This window comes from Gopherus flavomarginatus, chromosome 24, assembly GCF_025201925.1.
Source record: "Gopherus flavomarginatus isolate rGopFla2 chromosome 24, rGopFla2.mat.asm, whole genome shotgun sequence".
Taxonomy (NCBI): domain Eukaryota; kingdom Metazoa; phylum Chordata; order Testudines; family Testudinidae; genus Gopherus; species Gopherus flavomarginatus.
The window spans coordinates 6,464,141-6,477,968 of NC_066640.1; the positions used below are offsets into that span (position 1 = coordinate 6,464,141).

General features: G+C 49.1%; 1 protein-coding gene across 2 annotated transcripts in view; it reads right to left on the bottom strand.

The window, feature by feature from the left end:
- LINGO3 (leucine rich repeat and Ig domain containing 3) overlaps nucleotides 1–13,828 on the bottom strand; it is a 106,450-nt gene that overhangs the window by 56,283 nt on the left and 36,339 nt on the right. The gene's annotated exons all lie outside the window — the stretch shown is intronic.

Below are 13,828 nucleotides of genomic sequence, written 5' to 3' on the forward strand. Positions count from 1 at the left end.
TCCTTGCTTCACACGAGAGCTGTTCCCCAGGACCGGTTGGGGTAGTTAGATCCCTCCATGGCTGGCACTCTGGAGGAATTTTTGCTGGGTGCTGCGGCAGGTTCCTCACTGTCATTCCTCTTTGTATCCTCTTAAAGCAGAGAGCTGCATCACCTCACTCTGTGTATTATTACTGTAGCATCCAGGAGACTCAGTCAGGGACAAGCCCCTGTTGTGCTAGGTGCTGTACAAACACAGAACAAAGAGAGCTCCTGACCTAAAGAGCTTATCTTTAAACCCCCCATCCCTGGCCCTGTACATTCTTTTGATGTACTTTCCTTTCTCTCCCCCCTTAGGTAGCTTATAGTGACTGTACTGACATTCCACGTACCACTAACATCCCAATGAGTTTCACTAATAGCCACGAGAGCAGAGCTCCCCGCATTTGACAGCGCTTCTGTTTCTTCATGCTTGTTCCTTTTTCCTTTGTGTACAGCATATCTACCAACAGCCACAAACACAAAAGCCATACATTGAAAATGCACATACATTTGCATAAATGCATGCACAAACCAGCAGAAGAGAATAATGCCTGAGAATAATGTCTGGGGTGAAAGTCTGGGGAAATCTGAATCTGAAGAATCCAAATGAGGAGGTAAATCAGGGAAGCAGACAGGAACTTTTAAGCCCCAGGGTGCTTTCTTCACACACACACACAAATCATTCTCTGGTTTAATATGAAATCTTCCTGCACCAAGCCCAGCATCGGAAGCTGTTGATTGATTGGGTGTTGCAGCAGAAAAGGCCAAAAAGCAGAAGTCTGTGGGGGAAAACAGCAGAGTTGGCAGCATTGGCTAGGGACTTAAGTCCACTAATAACAAACTCCATTTTCCATCTCACGTTATGCACACAGATTACTGGAGTTAGACAAAAGGTTTTCTTTTCCCTGGGCTAAAAACAGCCTGGGGCTTAAGTACTGGGAAGGTCGCAGAGAAGATTATCTGTGTCACCTCCTCTTCAGTTTTCTTCCAGGACCCTATCAAATCTTCCTCCGCTTGGGTTGTGGGTCCACAGACTGTCATTAAACAGCGCTGGGGAATTCCATCTAGAATCGTTTGTATCCCTTCTGTTACATACTTTGTCCTGTTACTTGGGAGGCAGTGAACCAGCCTCTTTGCTTCATCCGGGCCCCAGTTCCTCCCTGTGGATTCCATCCAGGTTACTCAAGTCCTCTTTCTTACAGGTATTTTGCTCATTTCCAGGCACAGGATTGGGAGTCAGGACTCCTGGGTTCTCCTCCTGACTCTGTCATGGATTCCTTCTGTGATCCTGGGCAAGTCCCACTGTCAATTTCCTCAGCTCTCAGGATGTTGTGCGGCCAGATCCAATACATGTTTGTGGAGGCCTGTGAGATTCTTAGATGGAAATCACTATAGAAACACAAAGCATAATTGCGGAAGACAGCACTCGGGTCGCAAGGTAAGATGACTCTGTACCAGTTTTGATTCAACTTTTCCTACAGCTTTTAAAACTTCCCTAGATGCTTCGTTCTTCCATCTTCCGCCTCGTGTCTGGCTGCAGCCTCTGGCTGCGTGATTCCTTTGAAGCAAAGCTCCTGTGGAGTTGAAGGCACAAACTCTTTCCAATTTGGCTTCCACAGACTTCATCTGCCACCCCAGCTTAGAATCACAGAATCTCAGGGTTGGAAGGGACCTCAGGAGGTATCTAGTCCAACCCCCTGCTCAAAGCAGGACCAATCCCAACTAAATCATCCCAGCCAGGGCTTTGCCAAGCCTGAGCTTAAAAACCTCTTCTCCACCTTTCCCCTCCGACCCAGTGCACAAGTCAACTCTCACCTAGCGATGACTCCAAATAATTTCTTCTCCTCCCTTACATCGGCCATAAAAACGCTCCGAGAAGTAACTTCCTCTGAGAAGCTGAGGGAGGGCAGCATACAATAATGTCTGGTAATGGAATCCTTTATTGTGACCAGCACGCTCCTAGTCATCATTCATAAACAGGAGTGCTGTCCATGCTGCATAGAAGATGCCCTGATTTGCCTTCAGAACTCCCTCTCCAGTGCTCTTAAAAACCCCGCTTTGCCATGGCCAGTTCACTGTAAGGTTGAGCCCTGGTCTACACCACAAGCCTAGGTAGCATCTTCACTAAGTCCTACAGAGGCTCAGCTGCAGTTTTCGGATGGTGTTATAAATATAAAGAGAAGAGTAACAACCCTTATGTATGCAGTAATATAAAATCCCTCCTGACCAGAGGTACAGAATCCCCTTACCTGCAAGGGGTTATCTGAACTGATTAACCTAGTTGGCACCTGACCAGAAGGACCAATGAGGAAAGAAGATACTTTCAAATCTGGAGGGTGGGGGAAGGTTTTGTTTGTGCTCTCTTTGTTGGTTCCCTCTCGGGACAAAGAGAGAGACCAAACAGGTAAGCCAGTTCCTAACAAGATCCTGAAATGATACATCTAAAATTACAGAAATTGTAAGTAATAGCAAGGAAATGCGTTAGATTATCTTTTGTTTTAGCTTGTGAATTTCCCCTATGCTAAGAGGTAATTTTATTCCTGTTTTGTAACTGGGAACCAGAGTCAGAGGAGAATTCTCTGTGTTTTACATCTTTTTATTTACCCCATAAAGTTATCTTCCATCCTAATTTTGCAGGTGTGATTCTTTTACTTTTTTTTTTTTTTAATAAAATTCTTCTTTTAAGAACCTGATTAATTTTCAGTGTTCTAAAAACCAGGGATTTGGTCTGTGCTCACTCACTTTGTTAACCTATTGGTTGGTATATTATTCTCAAGCCCCGCCAGGTAAGGGGGTGAAGAGGCTTGGGGGGATAGAGCTCCAAGTGGCCCCTCCCTGAAGATTTGTTTAAATCACTTGGTGGTGGCAAGGACAAGGAAAGGAATTTGTGTCTTGGGGAAGTTTTCAAATGGAAGCTTGTGGAATATAAGCTTAGGAGGTCTTTCATGTGGGTCCTCAGATCTGTACCCCAGAGTTCAGAGTGGGGAGGGAACCCTAACAGATGGTCTCTATTTTCTCTCCTCCTATAATTAATATGAAACTTTCCCCCACTCAGCATTTGCCTGCCTTTTCGTTTGCACTCTCTGCTGCAGTCTTATCCCATTGTTAGCAGAGAAGGCTTCTTAAGAGCTCAAACTGACCTCTCTAATAGGTTTTCTCAAATACCTTCAGCTGGTCTTTACACAGAGTTCTCTTGCTCAGAACAATTACCTTAGTTCACACATAAGCAGCCAATCCAGTTTAAAAAGATGAAAGTAATATCCCAAATGGGGGTTTCTACCTCAAAAGAGCATCACGAAAACTGCTGATTAAAAGCCCACCCCTTCTGCCCTAATTTCTCCATCACGAATGTCGCAGCGCACCGTCAGCATGTTGGGAACTCTGAATAATTCTGTTCTTGATCATCTGCTGGTATGCAACACGCAGTACGTACCTGCCCCAACTAACAGGATCATGACCTGATTCAAATCGCTTAAATCAAAGCAGATTTTACTGGTGCGTTATATAACGAGAGAGGACAGCCTGAAATTCAAGCTGACGGTATGAAAATATGCTCTCACGTCAGGTCACAGGAGAAATGGCCCCTAAGCATTCCTGCGGCTTACTTACAGGAATTGTTTAAGAAATATGAAAATCTTACATAGTAGCAGCTGAGTTGCCAAAATAACTTGCAATGCCCCATGTTGCTGTCCTCGTTTCAAGACTCTTCCAAAGTCTAGGGGGTCAATTCTGCACTGCAGTGTGGTCCCTTTAAGCAGCTCCAGAGGCATTAAGGGGCAGTAAATGCAGTGAATGGCCACTGGTGGATGGCCCTCATGGTGGGGCTCTCTCAGATGGCTTAAAGCCAAAGCTGGCTCCATGTCGCCATTTCACAGTCCCCATCACATGGGGAGGGAAAGGTTATGACCTGAGTGCTCTGCATTCTCCAAGGAGGGCTGTTGCAGCTGACTGTAAATTAGAGCAGCCTCGAGCAACTCATGATTTTGGGGGCCTGACGCATGGCATTCTGAGCACTTGGTGCTGGCAACTCTGCATATCCAGCCACAGACTGTAACCAATCTGCTTTTCTTCTCGATAGACACCATGTCTGAATCTCTGCCTGCAAAAGATGTTCCCCAGGGAGAAGACATTTAGATACGACCACAGTTTACAACACTGCAAAAAGGTCACTGCATGTAATAAAGACTGAAGCGCAGGGCCCATTCATTGGTACCCAGCACTTCTGGGGCTTAGCTAGTATCCTGCAAGAATGTTTATATTGATCAGGTGTATAATTCCTTTAAAGCCGGTATTCTGGGGGACGGACTGGCTCAGGGGTACGGGTAAGGGAATAGACCACAGATCACTGGTTTCAATCTGGCCCAGGATTGTACCTCCCAAATATAACGACTATATTGTAACCTTGCCTGTGCAAAAGGAGACGTGGTGTCTCAGTCCAGATCCTAACGTCCGTATCCCAGGGACACTGTCATGCCTGAGATTGTTGATAACCCCGCAGCAAACCAAGGACTGGGTCACACAGAGTAAAATTTGCATCGACTTCAAGAAACGGTCCCTCTGGGGCAGGGCAGAGGCAGGCTTGTAGGGTATGGGATGGGGGAAACTTGCTTTTCACTGCTGCTCCCCACAGTTCTGTGGATAAACAGACTAGGATGGCCAAAGGGTTATAGCCTTCAGATCTCCTTTACAGGTGTCATCTTCCGAGTCCGACTGCATGTTTGCTTGATGTGCGGTGGCCCTGACCATCACCTACCATCAACTCGGAGGCCGCCACTGGGTGTTGTGTTGAGACATAGATGAATTCAGAGGGCAGTCTGCGGGTCTAGGAGTTCACGTTTGTATAACTTACGTCTTCCTCCTCTTCCCTCAATTTGTAAATTACACCCACAGAGAGTCGCTTGGATCAACAATCCTTATCACCCGCATGCATCTTACTGTATTTGGCTCACAGCGCTTAAGCCCCAAAGCCTGAGCACTATTAAAATCCTTCTGCTTGTTATATCTCCATAGCATGGTGCCCTTCTGTAGCACCTTCCAGCCGAGGAGCTGACTGTGGATCAGGAATTCTAGCTTCCTGGGGAATGTCCTCTGGCATCTCTCTAACTCTCTTCTTTCAAAATCCACCCCACTACATTGCTGAGAGATTTATATAAAAGAAACCACCAGCGTCTCCATAATGAACCCTCATATAGAACAATCAGGCATATGTGAATGCCAGGTAGGATGACCAGATGTCCCAATTTTTGGGTCTTTTTCTTATAGAGGCTCCTATTACCCCCCACCTGTCCCGATTTTTCACATTTGCTGTCTGGTCACCCTAATGCCAGGGCTCTCATCCTAGGCAGGTTGACAGCAGAAGCCATAAAAGCAAAGTTCCAGACATCAGCTCCTACTGCCTGAAGATGCAAACATGACCCTCGAGTCAAAGCTAGATTCTTATCCGGGGCAATCTGTTGTCCCGCCCCATCCCTGGCTTCTAGAGAGAGCGTCTGCCTCCCTTCCACCTGCTCTCTAATGTACTTACCTAGTTTCTTCGCCTCCCTCGCCTGCCTTCTTGGGTACCAGTTCTCTCCTCCAAGCGCTGAGGCTTGCTTCCTCCTTGCCTTGGAGCCCACAGATCTTGCAAAGGAAGATGTCAGCTGCTCCCAAGCACTGACACAAGCCTGCTTTTGCAGGTTACCCTTGTCCCAGCAGCCCGCCACCCACTGCAGGTCAGATTACGAGATCCAGTAACTCTTGCCTGAGAACTCCAAATGCCAATGCCAGAGGAGAGACGCGTTGGCAGGGCAGCCTGGCTGGTGGCTCCCTGCCCACTGGAAGCGACACAGTATTCTCCGAGCGTGCTGGAGATGGGTGGCAGGGCTTGAATAGCCCTTGACTCCAAGGTGGCCAAAGCGTAGCCTGCGGGACAAACGCCACCCACCGGGTTCCACAAACGCAACTCCTGGAGAGACTACAGATCCCAGCATGCAATGCCCCACCTTGGTCGGTGAGGAAGGGGACTGGAATCGGAATGAGGCATTGCATGGGGAATGCCGTAGATTCCGCACGCCCCACACCCATGCTGAAGATACACAACTATAGCTCATGGACGTTAGGTGCCACCGGGACCATTTTCTGGGGAGCGCTCAATTGCTTGTCTCAAGCCTTTCCCAGGGGTGTTTCACCCAAATGGGGTCAGGCTGCAAATCTGAGGCTTAACGTGACACAGCTGTGAAAAGGTCTGTAGCACCTATACTCTGACCCCAGGGGTCCCTGCACATCACATCACATCACCTGGGGAGTATTCCACGGCCTGGTGCACAATACATGAAATACAGGAAAAGGATGATTAATAATCACAGCCGAGAAGCATATGCTGTAATTACCCACCTTTCAGAAGGCTGATTAATGACATGGCTCTGCGGCATGCACAGCAGCTCAACCTCCTGCCTGAAACACACTCATCTCTCCCTCTCCCGAGACCAACAGGTCATGGTTCTGCTATTGCTCAACAGACAGGTTCGGCCCAAGCTGTTCTTTCCCAGATCTGGCGTAGGAAGTGCGGTGCTTTCAGCGGCCAGGGAAGACTCCTGCTATGTTTCTGATCAGGGTGTTGTAGCAAACTCAGCAGAAGCGGCTTCCCACAGAGTCAATTCTGGGTACAGAGGATTTGCCATAGCAAATTAGACCATTCATCCATCCAGGCCAGTGTTTCACTTGTTGCTGTATTAGATAGCACTTCTCGTCCATTACTCCTTATGTCTTCCCATAGGCGTGTTGGATTATGGACTGGGCCTGGTGCATGCTGGGCCAGGACCCTTCGGGAGATGTGACAGGTATGGGTATTTCCTGCCATATCCTTGGGAGATCTTACTAAGCATCTTTGGGGTCCATTGTATTAAATGGATGGGGAGGGGGAGAGACGTGACAGATGTGAGACCTGTGGGGTTCAAAGGACTGTATCGAACAATGGGCCAGACAAGAATGGACTCTTGCAACAAAAAGTGTGAAGTGGTTTTCCTGGGGAATATCTAGAGCAGAGGCTCTCAACCTTTCCAGACTGCTGCACTTCATTTACGAGTCTGATTTATCTTGCGTACCCCAAGTTTCACCTCACTTAAAAACAACTTGCTTACAAAAAATCAGACAAAAATACAAAAGCATCACAGCAACTATTACTGAGAACTAGCTGACTCTCTCATGTTTACCATGTAGTTATAAAATACATCAACTGGAATATAAATATTGTACTTACATTCCAGTGTATAGAGCAGTAGAAACAAGACGAAATTTTAGTTTGTACTGACTTCGCTAGTTTGCTTGATGTGCTTTTTATGTTGCCTCTTGTAAAACTAGGCAAATCTCTAGAAGAGTTGATGTATCTCCTGGAAGAGCTCTGCCTACCCCAAGGGGTTCGCGTGCCTCTGATTGAGAACCACAGGTCTAGGGGGAGGAGAAGTACTCCAGCCCCACAGCTGTCATCTCTCTTGGGTACAGACCCGCATCTCTCTCTCTCTCCTGACTGAGGTTTTCAGGCTGCACAGTTCCCTGCCTATGCTGTGAGATCCGCAGCAAGCCAGAGCACTGAAAGGGCTTTGCTTTCTCTCCAGATGTTACGAACTCTGCATTTGCTCATAGTTACAAGGTACCATCCAGCTCTTCCTAAGCAAGCACAGTTATCCTTAAGGTGAAAGCAGCCCAGAGAACACATTAAAAACAATCAAAGGAACCTACACGCATGCTAAGCAGCTTACCAGAGGTCACCCCAACTCCAGCTCTGGCAGGTGTCATCCCTGTAAAACCCACAGCTGGGTTTTCTCCTGAAGTTACAAATTCATAACAACCAGGAGCAGTTCAAGTCTTTCCTTTCTACAGTGTGGATCTTTGATCTCGGCCTCGTGGAACAGCTGACCAGCAGACTAGCTTCAAAAGGCTAGGTTTATGCATTGCCGAAAGGGGAGGGGGTGGGATTTGGATTCTCCTGCCCCTAGATACTCCCCTGCAAAACCACTTAATATTTTTTGTTCCTAAAGGCCATTCTCATCTGGCCCTTGCTCAGTGGGTCTCACATCTCCCCTCTCCAGAGGTTACACACAATCCCGGCCCACAGTAATACACAAGCCATCCATTTAATACAGTGGACCCCAAAGAAACTTCAGCTTCATTCAGTGAGGTCTCCCAAGGGTAGGACAGGAAATTGTCATATCTGTTGCACTGCCTGTGCGGCATCTTTAACACTAGTCTGAATAGATTATTGATCGTTACTAGCCCCAGTCATGGCTCAGGACCCTACTGCACTAGGCGCTGCATAAACACAGAACAGAAAGACAACCCCTGTCCCCGTTGACGGTCTATACAGTTTCATAGTTACATTTTTGGCTTTTCTTGATGGTGGGATCCTGGCTTTCAAACTCTTCTTGAAGAACTACTGATTTCTGTTCCCATTTTTCTGTCTTCATTTTTCTTCCCAATCCATTTGCCCTGCATTATATACTACTGCCAGATGCACCGCGGTCTGGGGATACAACACCGCCAGCAGCTCTCGGTCTTAACCGAGAGGGACGTTCCTATAACTTAACTTTTAAAGCTCCCTTCCCACCCTCTGGGCCCACCACACACACACACAGACACATCTCAGCAGAGGTGTATATGTTTGAAGGAAACTGCCTAGCTAAACTGCATCACTCAGACCTAACTCCAGTTCTGGATCTGATGAGGTACAATCATTGTAAAAGGGAATTCTCTACTGGACAGAGCATTTCATTGAAGATGCCAGGGTGCACCTGCCTCTGAGCATGCCCCATATTGGGTGGGGAAAGCGAAGGGGGAGGGGGGAGCTTTTTGGACTCTGCATGGAGCTGGACATCGTCCGAGAACGTGGCTGGGAGAGAGGAGTGAATAGCTTTGGAAGTAAGTTGCCAGACTCCTGCCTAGAGGGCAGAGAGCGGTGGTGGCCTCTGGGCTGGAATCTCCTGGAGAACAATGATCCTGGATGGAGGGAGAGTGGAACGTCAGAGGTCCAGAGACTGTTTCGGTTCTCTGTGCATTTCATCTCCAGTTAGGATCAAACAAATGCCTTGAGCCCTGGATTAAGAGCTGTCCACAGCGATTGCATTTCAAGTTTTCTTGCTCTCCCATGATCCTGGGAGCAGCCAGTGAAGAAAGCGAAATGCCATTATAGGGGGAAATAATGTTGATGTTGCCCCGCAAACCTTCATCCCCAACAGCCAGCACCCAGTCTGAGCCACCACTACTTTGTCATCTCATTTCCCGAGGTGGGGCGAGCTGAGGACATCTTCCCAGACCATCTCTGAGCAGCACAGAGGGTGGATCCCAGCTTCATGATGATCCAGACAGGCATGGGGAACAAAGCGCCGCGGTGTGCAGAAAAGCAGGCAGCCTCGGGATGTTTGATTCATTTGCAAGCGACTCCAGAGAGGTGAGCACAGAGGTTCCAGGCTTTGCAGACGGACTCAGGACTGGCAGGCTGAATCCTGCCTCAGCGTGCAGGGCTGGACTAGGTGACCTCTTGAGGCCCTTCCAGCCTACGTGACTATGATTCTATGGAGAACACAGTATCAGATCTGTCAAATGAGACATAAAATGAAGTCTGAACTTCTAAGACTGACACTTTTCACAACCTGCGGTGGTGGGTGGTTGGCTTAGACCAGCGGTTCTCAAACTGTGGGGTCGTGACCCCATTTTAATGGGGTCACCAGTGCTGGCGTTAGAATTGCTGAGGCCTAGGACCCAAGCCCAAGCCCTACTGAGAGGGACCAAAGCCTGAGGGCTTCAGCCTGGGTGGTGGGGCTCAATTACAGGGGCTCGGCTCAGGCTTCAGTCCCCCCTCCTGGGGTCGTGTAGTAATTTTTGTTGTTTTTGTTGTCAGAAGGGGACCACAGTGCAATGAAGTTTGGGAAACCCTGAGTTCGATCCATTGTCTGGGTCAACGTAACACTGCAAGGGAGGGCTTTGCGACACCCAGCCTCACTTTCCCTCAGGGCTCCTTTAACTTCCACACAGTCTCTCTCGTGGCTAATGCCAACCCTGCCCGGGGCTGGTTTAATAAGAGAAAGTTTAAAAAAAAAAAGTCCTCAGGGTCCCCAAATAAAGTCCATCCCCATTCCCCACAACACAAAAGATCCTATGGGGCACTGGGATCTTCTGCCCCATCCAGAGCTCTTCAGCCCTTGGTAGCCAAGCTCAGCCCTCTGGCTCCTTTGCTCAAACCCTCCTCCCAGTCTCCTGCTTCATCACAACCTCTGCTGCGGCTTCCTCTTTTATAATGCTCGGGTGCCTTCCCTTAAGCCCAGTTGGGCAGCAGCTAATCAGACACAGGTGCCTTGGACGCCCCCCCTTCTTGCTTCCCCCCTTAAAGGGGCCAGTCACCCTGCGACAACAACATTTCGATTTGAATAATACACCGTACTCCCTCAGCTCCTGCTGAGCCTTCAGCTGGCGACAGCATACTGTCTACTTCCTGTTGCTGTGTGCAGTTAACCAACAGCTGCGTTTCACCCCAGAGGGGTCTGCATTTCACTAGCAATTCCAAAATACTGGACTCAGTGTGAACAATCAGGTAGCCAAGTGCTTTGGGCCCCAACTGGCTGAAATAATATTTGACACTTAAATACTTGTCTGTAGAGGAAGAGCTGTTAAAGCTATTGCAACCCTGGAGCGGAGGTTCCTCTCAGCTCCTCGGAGAGCCCTCTATTTTTGCTTGCTTCATACTCTCCGGCCAGGAAGCTCCATCTCAGCCTAGAGAGTTTGTGGCCTCTGCAAGTCTGGGAAGCCAGACACCAGCCCCAGTGCTCAGCTTCTCTTGTCCTGTGTTTGGGGCAGGAACAGACTGGAAGGGAAGGGGAAAGCGTCTTCTAGACCCCTGTGCTTTCTCTGTATCCTAATGCAGCCAGAGGCCTTTCCCATCCCCTGTCCAAGTCACAGCAGCCTTAGGGCAGCCCTAATTTTTCTCTGCTTCCCATGACTCCCATGAGAAGTACAGAATAGCTGCAGTACAGCGTGCATGGACTGTCCTCTTCCTCACACCTTGATACCACCCAAGAGGCGTAAAGGGGCTTTAGTGTGGATGAGACTTGAGCCCACTGGATTTAAGGGTGACTTCAATTCTTGTCTCTTGCATGGCAGTGCAGGGTGTAGCCCCAGGCAACAGGGCGGGCTCAGTAAGGAGGTCTGGACAAACGAGCCGGGTTCTCCTTGACAGGCGATAATGGTTTTCTTCCATCCAAATCTCATACACGTGGAACGCAAATCAGTCCCTGCGTTTTACCCTGCTCCATAGGGTGAGCACAGGAGGTCACGCCGTGAAATTTAGGACTGGTAAATTTACAACACATGAAAGGAAACACTTCTTCACATAGCCTGTGGTACGCACTGCCCAGAGGGGCCAGAGAGTCCAACGCTGGGGCTGTGTTTCCCGAAGACTAGGGACTTTTAAGAGCAATATTATTGACAGCGAAACATGTTAGTATCAGTAACCAGACCTCAAGCTTCAGGACATCAACTGGTCAGGAAGGAATTTTCCCTCCCACGTGCAGCCTTGCACAATTTGCTAGGGGCCTCATGGGTCATTTGAAAGCATTAATCATTGCGGGAGGCAGGACACTAGATTTAAATAAGCCACTGGGTTGATCTGGTTTGATGAGTCCTCTGTTCCTTTAAGACAGACACTGCATGCACCTTTCCTGTTATCAGTAAATCACAGTCACATAGCACTGCTGGCCCAGAAGCTGCCATGGGATCCCTTGTGACTGAAATGCCTGAGGGACAACATGGGCCTATTTAATTTTAAAGCTTCTAAATACTAAAAAAATACAACCCAGCCACCACCCCTCCAACCCGCACCCCCAGAAGCAATGACAGGCAAGCCAGCAAAGAATTCCCTCCTGACCCTTAAGAGTGGTCAGCTCCATCCCAGCGTATATCTGACACAGGGCCTGCTAAATTACTGAATTCCACAGAAGCTTAAAGCTCTTAATATTACTCGGCTCCTGCTGCTCAGCTGGAATCCTATTCGCTGCTCTTTACCGATCACGTTTCACTGAACTGCTCTGAAATATATTCCCTCTTCGCCTAAACCTGTGGTCCCGACTTCTGGGCTGTCCAGCGACTGCTAATTGGCTCTAAAATGGCTAAGCATCAGTGTGACGAACTGGGAATGTTCTTGATGTTTCCTCTGAATGCTGTGTTGGTGCCTCAGTGTCCCCTATGCAGTTCTTAAGTATCTAGGTGGTGGGATAAGGGCATGTGATTGCTGCAGAGCAAAGGGCCAGTGCACCTAAATGCCTGGCACTCTGTCTCCTAGCAACTAATGGCCTGGGCCCCTTCTCTGCAAAGGTGCCAGCTGAAGGTGTTGGAGACAAAGAGATCAGGTGACCTCCTGGCCCGGGAAAGGGGCTGAGCAGAGAGGAGGGGCTGGAGGGGGTTGTTAGTCTGGAGCTGGCTGGGGACGAGGAGTGAAGTGCAGACCTGGGGGGTCTGGTTCACTGCCCCCCAGAATGGACCCGGCCGAGGAGTCCGGTTCGCTGTACTTACAAGCTCTGTTTTAGACCCTGTTCCTGTCATCGAATAAACCTCTGTTTTACTGGCTGGCTGAGAGTCACGTCTGACTGCAAAGTGGGGGTGCAGGACCCTGTGGCTTCTCCAGGACCCCACTGAGGCGGGCTCGCTGTGGGAAGCGCACGGAGGGGCAGAGGATGCTGAATGCTCCAAGGAGAGACCCAGGAGGTGAAGACATGTGAGCTTCTTGCCCTGAACAAGTCTGCTCCAAGGGAAAGGAGGCTCCCCAAAGTCCTGCCTGGCTTGGTGGGGAGCAGTTCCAGAGCATCGCCCGGTGACTCCATGACAATCAGTTCCTCCTCTCCTCTGAGCCCTTGACTGAAATAAAAATCACTGGCAAGATGTCTGAGTAATTAAAGTGACATAAACCTTGAGGACCCAGATTAAGGCATTGTGTGATTCAAGCACCACGTAGGACAGAAGAAAAAGAGGAAGAGAATCCTGGGTTTTGGATTGGCAGGGCTGGCTCCAGCGTTTTTGCTGCCCCAAGCGGCATGGAAAAAAAAAGAAGCCACAATCGGCATTTCTACTGCCACCGCTTGGTTCTTTGGTGGCAATTTGGTGGCCGGTTCAGGGACTGAGGGACCCGCCGCCGAATTGCCGCTGAAGAGCCGGATGTGCCGCCTCTTTCCGTTGGCCGCCCCAAGCACCTGCTTCCTGCACTGGTGCCTGGAGCCGACCCTGTGGATTGGATAGTTGGAGGAAAAGATGCAAAATTCCAATCAGGATCCAGGATCGGTGTGTTTCAGAGCAGAGGGGCCATATTTCTTTGAGATCATCCCTCACATGGTCAGATGTTAAGGGTCTTTCAGCCCCCTACCCAGTCATGCCTGGATTGCTGCCCCCTGCCAGGAACAATTTGTATAGTGGGGGTGCTGAGAGCCATTGAACCAAACTGTAAACCTTGTATCTGATGGAAATCGCTTCAAGCCAGGGGCAGTGTTCTCTCTAACTTTTCCCACTCATGTGCGACACGTCATCTCCATATTGGTGTACATACAAAATTCATGTGGCGGGGTGGGGCCGAGGGGTTCAGAGCATGGTAGGGGGATCAAGGATGGGGCAGAAGGTTGGTGTGTGTGTGGTGGGGGGTGAGAGCTCCAGCTGAGGGTGTGGGCTCTGTGGTGGGGCAGCAGTATGATCCCCTTTGGCACATGGGGAAACTGAGGCACAGTGTTTAATGGACTTTTCTGAGGTTGCAGAAGGAGCGAAGGGCAGGACCATAATTAGAAACCAGTTCTCTGTTTAAA